Source organism: Mizuhopecten yessoensis, unplaced genomic scaffold (assembly GCF_002113885.1).
Source record: "Mizuhopecten yessoensis strain PY_sf001 unplaced genomic scaffold, ASM211388v2 scaffold716323, whole genome shotgun sequence".
Lineage (NCBI taxonomy): Eukaryota > Metazoa > Mollusca > Bivalvia > Pectinida > Pectinidae > Mizuhopecten > Mizuhopecten yessoensis.
In genome coordinates, this window is record NW_018480059.1 from 622,496 (window position 1) to 634,700 (window position 12,205).

A 12,205-nucleotide genomic window follows, 5' to 3' on the forward strand; every position below is an offset into this window, starting at 1 on the left:
AACATGATTTAATATCAAAATTGTTTGTACTTTTTTATCTGAAAAGACGAGGAGAAACATAATTATTAATTTATAATTACACCCCCTCTCAAACTCAAATTTTAATAATCAAAATAAATGAAATGAAATATGTTAACCAAATTCGTTACGTGGAATTGGACGGGACAGAACTCGAATCGAGCGTCCAGATGTTTACTTATTTAAGTCAACGCTGCAGAGCCTAAGCAACGCTAAGTTTAGCACAACTCAAAGTGCAACACAACGGTAAGCGTAACACAAAGTATAACACAACACTAAGTGTAACACAAAGTATAACACAACACTAAGTGTAACACAAAGTGCACACAACGGTAAGCGTAACACAAAGTGCAACACAACACTAAGTGTAACACAAAGTATAATACAACACTAACTGTAACACAAAGTAAAACACAACTCAAAGTGCTACACAACGGTAAGCGTAACACAAAGTGCAAAGCAACACTAAGTGTAACACAAAGTATAATACAACACTAAGTGTAACACAAAGTATAACACAACACTAACTGTAACACAAAGTAAAACACAACTCAAAGTGCTACACAACGGTAAGCGTAACACAAAGTATAACACAACACTAAGTGTAACACAAAGTCTAACACAACACTAAGTATAACACAACACTAAGTGTAACACAACACTAAGTGTAACACAACACTAAGTCTAACATAACACTAAGTGTAACACAACACTAAGTCTAACACAACACTAAGTCTAACACAACACTAAGTGTAACACAGCTCTTCGTGTAAACAACACCAAGTGTGACACAATTATTCAGTGTTTACAGTCACCCGATGACCAGATATCATAACATTGTATGATCAACGAGGCGAAAATCGCAAAATGCTGTATTTGATACAATGATTTATATTCACAATCCTGAAATGGAAATCACAGTCGGTAATGATATTCCCTTTTGATATCATGCTTTAAACGTCGTAGAGATTTATGTGGATTGATAGTTCCCATTATACAGAGGCGGATGCGGCCCAATGGATTTACATTATGCAGAGATGGAGCAATGGATTTACATTATGCAGAGATAGAGCAATGGATTTACATTATGCAGAGATAGAGCAATGGATTTACATCATGCAGAGATAGAGCAATGGATTTACATTATGCAGAGATGGAGCAATGGATTTACATCATGCAGAGATTGAGCAATGGATTTACATCATGCAGAGATAGAGCAATGGATTAACATCATGCAGAGATGAAGCAATGGATTTACATTATGCAGATATGGAGCAATGGATTTACATCATGCAGAGATAGAGCAATGGATTTACATCATGCAGAGATGGATCAATGGATTCACATTATGCAGAGATGGAGCAATGGATTTACATCATGCAGAGCTAGAGCAATGGATTTACATCATGCAGAGATAGAGCAATAGATTTACATTATGCAGAGATGGAGAAATGGATTCACATTATGCAGAGATAGAACAATGGATTTAAATTATGCAGAGATGGAGCAATGGATTTACATTATGCAGAGATAGAGCAATGGATTTTCATTATGCAGAGATAGAGCAATGGATTTACATTATGCAGAGATGGAGCAATGGATTTACATTATGCAGAGATAGCGCAATGGATTTACATCATGCAGAGATGGATCAATGGATTTTTATTATGCAGAGATGGAGCAATGGATTTACATTATGCAGAGATAGAGCAATGAATTTACATCATGAAGAAATGTAGCAAAGGATCTGCATTATGAAGAGATAGGTGCAGATCAATGAACTTCCATTGTTCAGAGATTGATGCGGACCAATGACGTTACATTATAGAGAGATGGGTTCGGATCAGTGAATACCAATGATTTTACCTTGTACAGAGATGAATGCGGACAAATTACTTTATTTTGTACAAAGGTGAATGCGGACGAATGACTTTACATTATATAGAGATGGATGCGTACCAATTATACAAATATGGATATATATCAATGACTTCCCATTGTTAAGAGAAGGATGAAGATCAATTAATTCATATTATACAGAGTTAGTGATGTGGTCCTATTGAAGACTAGAGGCTGGTTGATGTAGTCCTATTGTAGACTAGAGGCCGGTTGATGTGGTCCTATTGAAGATTAGAGGCCGGTTGATGTGGTCCTATTGAAGACTAGAGGCCGGTTCATGCAGTCCTATTGTAGACTAGAAACCGGTTGATGTGGTCTTATTACAGACTAGAGGCCGGTTGATGCGGTCCTATTGTAGACTAGAAACCGGTTGTTGTGATCCTATTGTAGACTAGAGGCCGGTTGATGTGGTCTTATGGCAGACTAGAGGCCGGGAAATGCAGTGCTATTGTAGACTAGAGGCCGGTTGATGTGGTCCTATTGAAGATTAGAGGCCGTTGATGAGGTCCTATTAAAGACTAGAGGCCGGTTCATGCAGTCCTATTGTAGACTAGAAACCGGTTGATGCGATCCTATTGTAGACTAGAAACCGGTTGATGTGGTCCTATTGTAGACTAGAGGCCGGTTGTTTTGATCCTATTGTAGACTAGAGGCCGGTTGATGTGGTCTTATGGCAGACTAGAGGCCGGTTGATGTGGTCCTATTGTAGACTAGAGGCCGGTTGTTAATGTGATCCTATTGTAGTCCAGAGGTCGGTTGATGCGGTCCTATTGTAGACTATAGACCGGTTGATGTGGATCTATTGTAGCCTAGAGGCCGGTTGATGTGATCCTATTGTAGACTATAGGACGGTTAACGCGATCCTATTGTAGATTATTGGCTGGTTGATGTGGTCCTATTGTAGACTAGATGCCGGTTGATGCAGTCCTATTGTAGCCTAGAGGCCGGTTGATGTGGACCTATTGTAGCCTAGAGGCCGGTTGATGTGGACCTATTGTAGCCTAGAAGCCGGTTGATATGGACCTATTGTAGCCTAGAGGCCGGTTGATGTGGACCTATTGTAGCCTAGAGGCCGGTTGATGCGGTCCTATTGTAGACTAGAGGCCGGTTGATGTGGACCTATTGTAGACCAGAGGCCGGTTGATGCATTCCTATTGTAGATTAATGGCTTGTTGATGTGGTCCTATTGTAGACTAGTGGCCGGTTGATGTGGAACTATTGTAGCCTAGAGGCCGGTTGATGCGGTCCTATTGTAGACTAGAGGCCGGTTGATGTGGTCCTATTGTAGACTAGTGGCCGGTTGATGTGGTCCTATTGTAGACCAGAGACCGGTTGATGCGGTCCTATTGTAGATTAGAGGCCGGTTGATTCGGTCCTATTGTAGTCCAGAGGCGGATTGATGTGGTCCTTTGTTTTAGTCCAGAATCGGGTTTGTGCTACTTGATGATGAAACTTATTTTGATGTACATGTATACATGTGCCTATTGGAACATGTTTAGTTATTGTGTTTTTATCTTTTAGTACGGTTATCTAATTATTGACACACTGAAGAGAAATATAGTAACAGATTTTCACGTCAACCCCATCCAACCCTGCAACGCAAGTGCCCGACTACAGGACGGCAGACGGCGCTGTGTGGGGGTGCGCGTGCGTCTTACATCCTAGACTACAGCGCACATTGTCTCCTATAATTCCTCTTTGCAACGCCTCGCCTTATTTCTTTCCAGTCTGTTATCAATTTTTCTCGATTAAAACATACAAATGACGGAGATTAATTTTCGTATAATTGATTGCAGCTCTACGTTCGTGTCGAAATTTAGTTTAAGTGTTTACATAAGGAACTCTAGGCACCACACTGAAACATACTTCCGTAATCTTGTAGTCAGTGATTCAAGTTAGACGTCGATAAAAAGAAAATTTGCACCATTTACTTTAATACCAAGAGCAATAATTCGACCATTTTGTCGTCATTTGAAGATAAAACTCCAATGAATTTCAGACCCGACGTCAAAGTAGTGCACACCCATGTTGTAATCGGTTTTTAAAGTAGAATTAATTAGCGTTTAATTGTACTTGTACTGATGTGTGAGTGAGCTACAAGTTTTGTATTACGTGTTAGACGTACACTCCAATACAAACAGTCACGTTAGCCAATTCCGGGACGATCCCAGATATCGTCAAGTCTGTGCCTTGAGACACTAAAATGTTATCTCATCAATGTTAAGTCATCTTAATGCTTAATTTTATACATTAGAAACAAAGTTGGTTAATGCAAAATGTGCACAGTTTTGATTGGTCAAAAATGGATCAAGTCCCTCTCGGACACGTTCGGTATTTTTCGGAGAAAACCCCTCAGGTGTATGGGTAGTCAATCTATTTTCCGTTTCAAGCTGATGTAGATAGTCTTGTTTAATGAGTCCTAGATACATCAATCGGTGGTCAAGTATTTGGTCGTACGCTGTTAGAAGATACTTGGTAGTTACATGTAGTAAAACTACATGAAACGTCACTCAGTTGTAATAACTGAACCCCTCAAAAAATTACCGCAAAAGCACTTCCGACCAAGTGTTTATCAGAAACTTATGTCTAATGTCGACAAATCCGGGTCAAGGGTCAAAAGTTCAAGCATCATACTTTAGTGTTATATACAAGTGGTTATTATAAAAGAAATATTCTAAACTTTATGTCGATGAGCTTATATCCGGAATCACAGTGATATGTATCGGTACTTTTATTTTGTCTACAGGTATATAATTTCAAATGATTCATATGATTCCTTGTGACACAGGCGTGCGACCAGTGTTGCACGTGTAATAGGACCAGAGAACACAGCTATACTGGTATGTGAAAATCACTGGCAATACAATATCGATTTCACCTACAATCTACCGATATTAATTCAAACAAATGGGATTTTCTGGATTTCAAATTTGCTGATAAATGTATTTCAAACCGATCAAAAACATCCCTGGCTTACTACGACTCAAACATCGCTCTTACCGATAAAGAAATTTAATCACGCGACTTATGAAAAAGATTTAAAGTGAATTTAAAATATATTAGACCTTATTAAAGACTTATAGTTTTGTCATCGGGCAAATACCTCACAATCCCGAGTGCCAATATATTACCTCGAAAAAATACTGCTGTCCCGAATGACTTTATTGGAACCATGTGGAGACCGATTATACTCAGATTGGAAAGTCAGCGAAACTAGAGATTTCTGTGACATTTTCGCATGTTTTGGGTAGATAGTGACGTGTATGATCGGCCCCGTGCCCGCTCTGTGCAGTAGAGGTCGCGTCCGTCAAGTGCTACTACCTGCTAAACAACGGGGACAGAGAACGAATCTAAAGGTACTATCCAATCATATTGTGACAGTCGTCAAACGTTATTATCAGGGATTCACAAGGGCCTAAAAATGATCCGCTCAAACCTCAAATTAGTAGTAATTGCCTTAGTTTTATATATAAAAAATCTTTCACATAAGATACATGATCTACGGCCAATGATTTCCTCATACATTTGTAGGTATCACCGGGTCTAACATGAGACAGCTTGCTGTATGGGTGTCACATGGAACATAATCGTTAGGTATCACAACCGAATATATTAATCTAATATTTTTGTGTTTGAGTTACGGCGTATAACAATACACAGTTGGCCTATTTCCGGGTTGCGACAGTGCCTGACCAAGCAGTGTCGTTTGCGTAGATACTACAACGTACACACCATGGACGGGTTCAAAGGGGAATACGTTATCTTTCACTGTGCCACAAAAAAGTGTTCCAAAATTAATTGCTTAAATATCGATAGATATTGTTCTACTAAAACGTTACTTTCGTAAGGCATTATGCTAAGTTCGTGCACTTGATTCGTATTAACAGCAATAATATAAACAGTACAGTCTGTTATTAGCTTTATATTGGTATCAAGTAACGGCTGTCTTCGCTGTTATTACATGATCTACATGTAAGTTGAACCTTTTTTTTTTTTTTTTTTTTGTGTGAAATCAACATCGTTCTATAAAAAAATGTTCCGGCATCTTCATATGATATCGAGAGATCTCTGAACGACTCAAATGAACTGATGTTTTGAAAAAAAATATGTATAAAGATTGTCCATGCAAGCCACATGTACGTTACAAATAATTATAAGAGTCGGATGATTTATGTTAGAAAAAAAGGCAAACTCAATTTTACATATTCTGTACAAATAAAAATACTCATGTATGCAGGTGTACAATAAGATAAACCGTAAACTTTGCAAGAAATTTCACAAGAGCCTGAAGTATAATGATTAAAAAACCCACTAGGGATTGTCTCATAAAACCACGCTAGAACAAATTATCACGTGTCATGCGAGAACTCGCGAGCGTTGTCATGGTGATATGACATCAGGTGATAAACTTGTCCTGAGTGACGTCGACGCTGCCTCATTAAACACCTGTGCTCACGTTAAACACTAATTACTCAAAACCGATGTGATAAGTAACAGAATTTCCTTCCCAGTCAGCCAAATGTCACTGTTATAATTTAACCATTTTGATTTAAATTCTAGATAAAAAACAAACAAGGTTATCTCGGTATCCCGTCCTATCCACTGGTACTAGGGTATGGTTAGTTTTCTTTAACCTGCCGATCTAGAGATCAAGACGACGATTTCTAAATATTAGTAATACACAACGTGTAACTTAAAATCGGAAGAAAATAGACGGTCTCTCGATTAAATTTCATCGTTGAAAAACATTAGTTATTTCATATCTTGTATCGAACTGGGTATTCATTTGTTCGACCACAACCTAGTTGTATCATTACATATCCTTCTTTCTCAAACAAAACTGTTTTATTCTCATTAAAAAAGGATGAAATGAAATTTATCTCGAAAGACGAATTTCATCAATTTATATGTCGAAAACTTTTTATATACAATGCTGACCGTAACAAAATGCAATTGTGAAATTACTGAAATAATTGAAATTGCAATGTACAAACTGAACATATATGTATGAATGGAGATAAACCCGTTGAACGTGAGCTGTACTTGCTGATGGTAACAGTAGAATACTCGCACTAAAGCTAACAAGTCGTTGGAAACCCCGACTACGGACCGCATCAAACAACCCTCAGTGTCGTTAACGTGCCGTAGTGATAAATACTCGCGTTCCTGGATAACATTTTTGTTAGGTTGACATTATTATTCAATAAATATTGCAGAATCAACAGATCATTCTACTAAATTATGACAACGAGCACTAAAGACGATGTGGACACTTAATTAAATTCCGCCAGAGTCCGGAGACATATCGTTACTCCGATAATGTCCAGTGTTTGGCCGCCGATTAAAAGTTAATTGAATACTCGTTCTATAGAAAGGTAGTCCCAATCGAGGCCGGGGTTAATCCTTAGGAACACATGTCTGTGTTTGCTTCGGATTTTCCGCGGCTTTATAATAGAGATATGATTGAATACGGATATTGAAATTACTACTTAATGAAAATTACTTGAATTTGGGGACATTTAATTTTTAATATTAGTGTTCTCATACATGTTTAACGTAGATAATGTATCAAGGAGTCATATTTAAGAAGTATGCAACCGTTTTTGATTCAGACAAAATTATAAGTTGATCAATTGTTTTATCAATGGCCGTTATGATGAAATGCCAAACAAAACTGACATTACCAGTCATTTTATTGGTGATTAATTAAAGGATAATAAAGCTGCTGAAATACTACGTACATTACTAAATTGAACGATAAAAATATCTATTCTATAACGTATACATGTAACAACTAAATGTTTATTCTACATGTGTAGGATAGAGCTTGAGTCCTAGATAGTTATAGCTTGAGTATTAGATGTTTGGAATGTAGCTGGAATTCTGGATGCTTACATTAGAAACTAAACTTATCGAGTCTGAGAATAAAACTTGATTTCTAGATGTTTATAATAAAACTGGAGTTCTATTTATTTAAAACAAAGATGGAATTTAGATGTTTATAATAAAACTGGAGTTCTAAATATTTAAAATAAAGACGGAATCTAGATGTTTAAAATAAAGCTGGAGTTCTAAATATTTAAAACAAAGCTGAAATTCAGGATGTTTATAATAAAGCTGGAGTTCTATAGATGTATTCTATTCGAGGGATCAAACACATATTTGACACTAAGACAAATTCCTTATTCCTAAAACAAATACCCGTTCCTCGGATTTGCATTATTTGAACAAACCTCGTCCATCGGACAACAACTTGTCCTTAACACAACCCTCGTCCCACAAACACAAACCCTCGTCCCACAAACACAAACCCTCGTCCCACAAACACAAACCCTCATCCCACAAACACAAACCCTCGTCCCACAAACACAAACGTCCCGAAAATCAATCTGCACCGGAGAAATCCTTGTTATTCAAACAGATTCGTGTCATTTAAACCATATCCTTAATTGTTATCATAAAAGTACTCGCATTTCATATATAAACATTTTAATAGATTTGTATTGTTGAAAGTAAAATGTGTAAAAAAATCCCAAGCGTGTAACATACATCATTGTATTACATGTAGTTAATTACATTGATTTATATCAAAGAAATGAAATGTCTGAAAATATACAATTTACACGTATGGCATAACTTTAATAATCCATTGAAATATTGTCACCTGAGAACACGAAGTTGTACAATAAAACAAGTCTTATTTTTTTTTAGATAAGATATACAACTACACAAATGCACAACGGAACAAAGTAGTTGTTACTGATTTATTTTAATTTAGAGTTATCTCGCTTTGAAGACACATTGAAGTCTCGTTCTCAATTTATTCTGATTGTTATAGATATTTCAATAGAAATACAATTAATGTCGTTAAGGGCAACAGCTGAAAATTACATAACAATATATGTCCTTTTCAAAAAATGAACTTTTCTTAGCTAAATATATTTATTTTAAAAACAAACCAATCCCCTTTTGTACCTCTCAAGGTATAGGGACTACAGTTCGGCAGTTTGAACATAAATAAATAAAACCTTTTTGATTTACCTCCCTTCGTACGTACGGAGAGTGGTTTTGCTGCACCTATAAGTTTATTGATAAGGAAAGGATAACGGACGACTTGCGTTCCGGTCGTTGCCCTCAGCATGCCTCGATTAACTGTTGTGATATGGCGTTTTATGATCCTCTTAAACCGAAATAAATCCCCACTGACCACCATCTTGTTTCTATCAATGTCACAGGAGGGGGTAAATAATGATCTGGGGTAATTCCGGGAGTCGAGAACAATGACCTCTCAGCTAGTGTGCATTGCGTTAATGTTTTTCTGCAGTTCAGAGTCATTTTTTACTTCATAAATCCGTCATAAATATGTTTTTGGAAAAGAAACTTTCAACGATACACGTGAAGTCCTATGTGAAGGATACAACAATGTAAACAAAATCCAATGTTTGTTCTTTTGTTGTTGCTGTTGAACATGAACTCTCAAATAAGAACTTTTTCTATAATTTCATATATTTTTTAAGTTAAAGGAGGTTAATTGTATCTATAAGTATTTACTTTAAAAGAAGTTTTAATGCCTGTGATATTCGATCAGGATAAAGATTAATCTACATGTACGTCCCTAACTCCTCCGATTACACGCGATCTACACGTGCTTCGATTATCTGTACCCTGCGAAAGACACAAAAACAATGTTAGACTAAAGAGAATATTAAAACATTCGATTCTATAATGTTAAAATCTACTGATTCTATAATGTTAAAATCTACTAAGTAAAGTTAGTCATTTTTGATTGTAATAAAAGAAATACGAATACAAAAAAAAGAAAGGCGTTTTTTTGTTGTTGTGCAGATTGGCTACGACAGATAAATGCTAAAACACTTTTTACAAATGATCTGATTTCAGGGATCTCTGGAATGCTAGCTACCTAAAAGAACGTGGAAACGAAAGACAGGCAAACAATGAAATGCGACTACATGAACTCCATTCTTAGTCCAACAAAAGAATACAAATGTAGATAGATTGATAGAATAAAAAACCCTCATAATATATCTTCCTGGAAATGTCAATACATTATTATCAGAACAATGAACTAAGAGGTTATTATAAGGTTACTTTGGTTCCACAATTATCAATATATGGCATATAAGGCTTTGCTATTCTGTAAGTTGGGTAATCATTTAAGGCTTTGCTATTCTGTAAGTTGGGTAATCATATAAGGCTTTGCTATTCTGTACGTTGGGTAATCATATAAGGCTTTGCTATTCTGCAAGTTGGGTAATCCTATAAGGTTTATGTAATTACAACGTGTTATAATTGAAAATGTAATCTGAACATTGTGTTATATTGTAATAATGGTAAGTTTGGATGTCTATGTCGGGTATTAATTATGTAATTATTTAACATGTAACTTGTTCATGTTATGTAACTATGACGTAATTTTATGTTTGTTAATTACAACGGTATGGTATGATTAGATTATTTGGTCATACGGTTTTATAATTCCGTTCTTAAAACGAAAACAACTCCTTCTTTATTATAAAATGGGTGCATTGTCTTCCTACACTAATATATAAAATACTGTAACTACTGTATAAGTGTTTCTATGCTATCTAGGTCGTTTTATCTTTACTGCGGGCGATTTATCTTTTACTGGGGTCATCTTAGGCAGGCGGAGAAAAGCTCTCTGAACACACTAGGTTGTGGCTCTACAAGGCGATCTGTCGTTATCGGCGGTAACTATGGAGGATCACAGGAACCATACAGAAAGCAATACTTGTCCACTGCGCATGTAAGTATTTCCCTCAATATCTGCTTTCAACCATTGCAAGAACTTTAATTATTTTCCTTTTCAATTGTGAATCAAGAGAGGGATCTTCAGCCCCAGCAATATTTGAGTACTGAAAATAATTCGAATGTAGAATCTCACCTCTTTCATTGAACTCGACAGCATATCAACCGGTGATTTTCACCTTAAGCGAGGTCTGTCATGTATGAAGTGGTTACTCATACATTTTGGTCCCTGACCATGCAATAAACGGCATTGTTAGTTCACATACTACTGTATGTATTATTGGGCCTTAGGTTTGTATAAATAAAACCTATTTAATTTTGTCGTGACAATGGAGGGAAAGATATTACAACGGCAGCGACAATTTAGACGTTTTTTTTTTTTAAATTTCGAGTAATGATAATGTAGCAGGTTAACATTTGTTCTTAATGATTGAATTACCAAACCTGAAAGCATGCAACCTTCACGTGCATCGACATTTTTTCTTTAGTAATTGGTAGCCTGCCAACTTTTATTTCACACAAACTTGTATTTAAACGCATATTAAAACATCAAAAGTCTAGATTCAGACCCCAAGACGCTTTTGATACACCAATCCTTTCTCATAAAGTGAAGTGCGGTTGTGCCAACATTATTCGTTTCTCAAATACAAGGAATACAGTTGATATTCATAAGTATTTCCGCTTGAATTGCATAACTCTGAATGTTTATAATTATTTTGGAAGTGTTCTGATGAAACTTGCACTAATGCAAACTGTGTTCAAAACCGCATACGCCTACGAAATGTCATTATGTGGCATTACTCAGCAAAATTTAAAAACATAAATTTTAAGACAAGGGTGCACGAAAGTCGCTGATAATGCACAATTTCACCTCCGTTATTGAAGAGCTATTCTGTTACAAATGGTGGACGATATTTCCACTCCTCAGTTACACACAAAGCATGGTCAGCCTTATCCTGTTTACGTGCCATTACAACTGATGTCAGTCCCGAGGCAAAATTAATTAGAATACTATATAATAAACACAAGAAAACACATATCAAAAATACAAATTTTAGTTGACTCAAGTCACGAAAAATGTATATTTATTTGCAAATTTAGCATCCTTGGCTGTTTTTTTAGGGTCGGGCGACTTGAAAGTGCCGTGTACAGACAATGAAATTGGTCATTACTTCTGGAGTTCACGATAAACATCAGCACGTGAGACACGTGTGATGTAAAACATATGTTTTTCAACACATGTTTTATCGGCAGGGGTCAACCCACTCACGCACTGCTTGCTGATGAGCAGCCAGAACAAACTAGACGATAAATACTTTTCGAATTCTACAAGCGATGACATTTAGTAGTCGTGTACAAAAATACATCCTTTTCACGAAAATGATAAAATACGTATATTATTATCAATTTATTTAGAATGAAGATAACATTTTTTTTAGATTTGTGCATTTCCCCTAACTTGGGGCTTGTTTTTGGTAAACATTTTTAATGAATGTGTTTT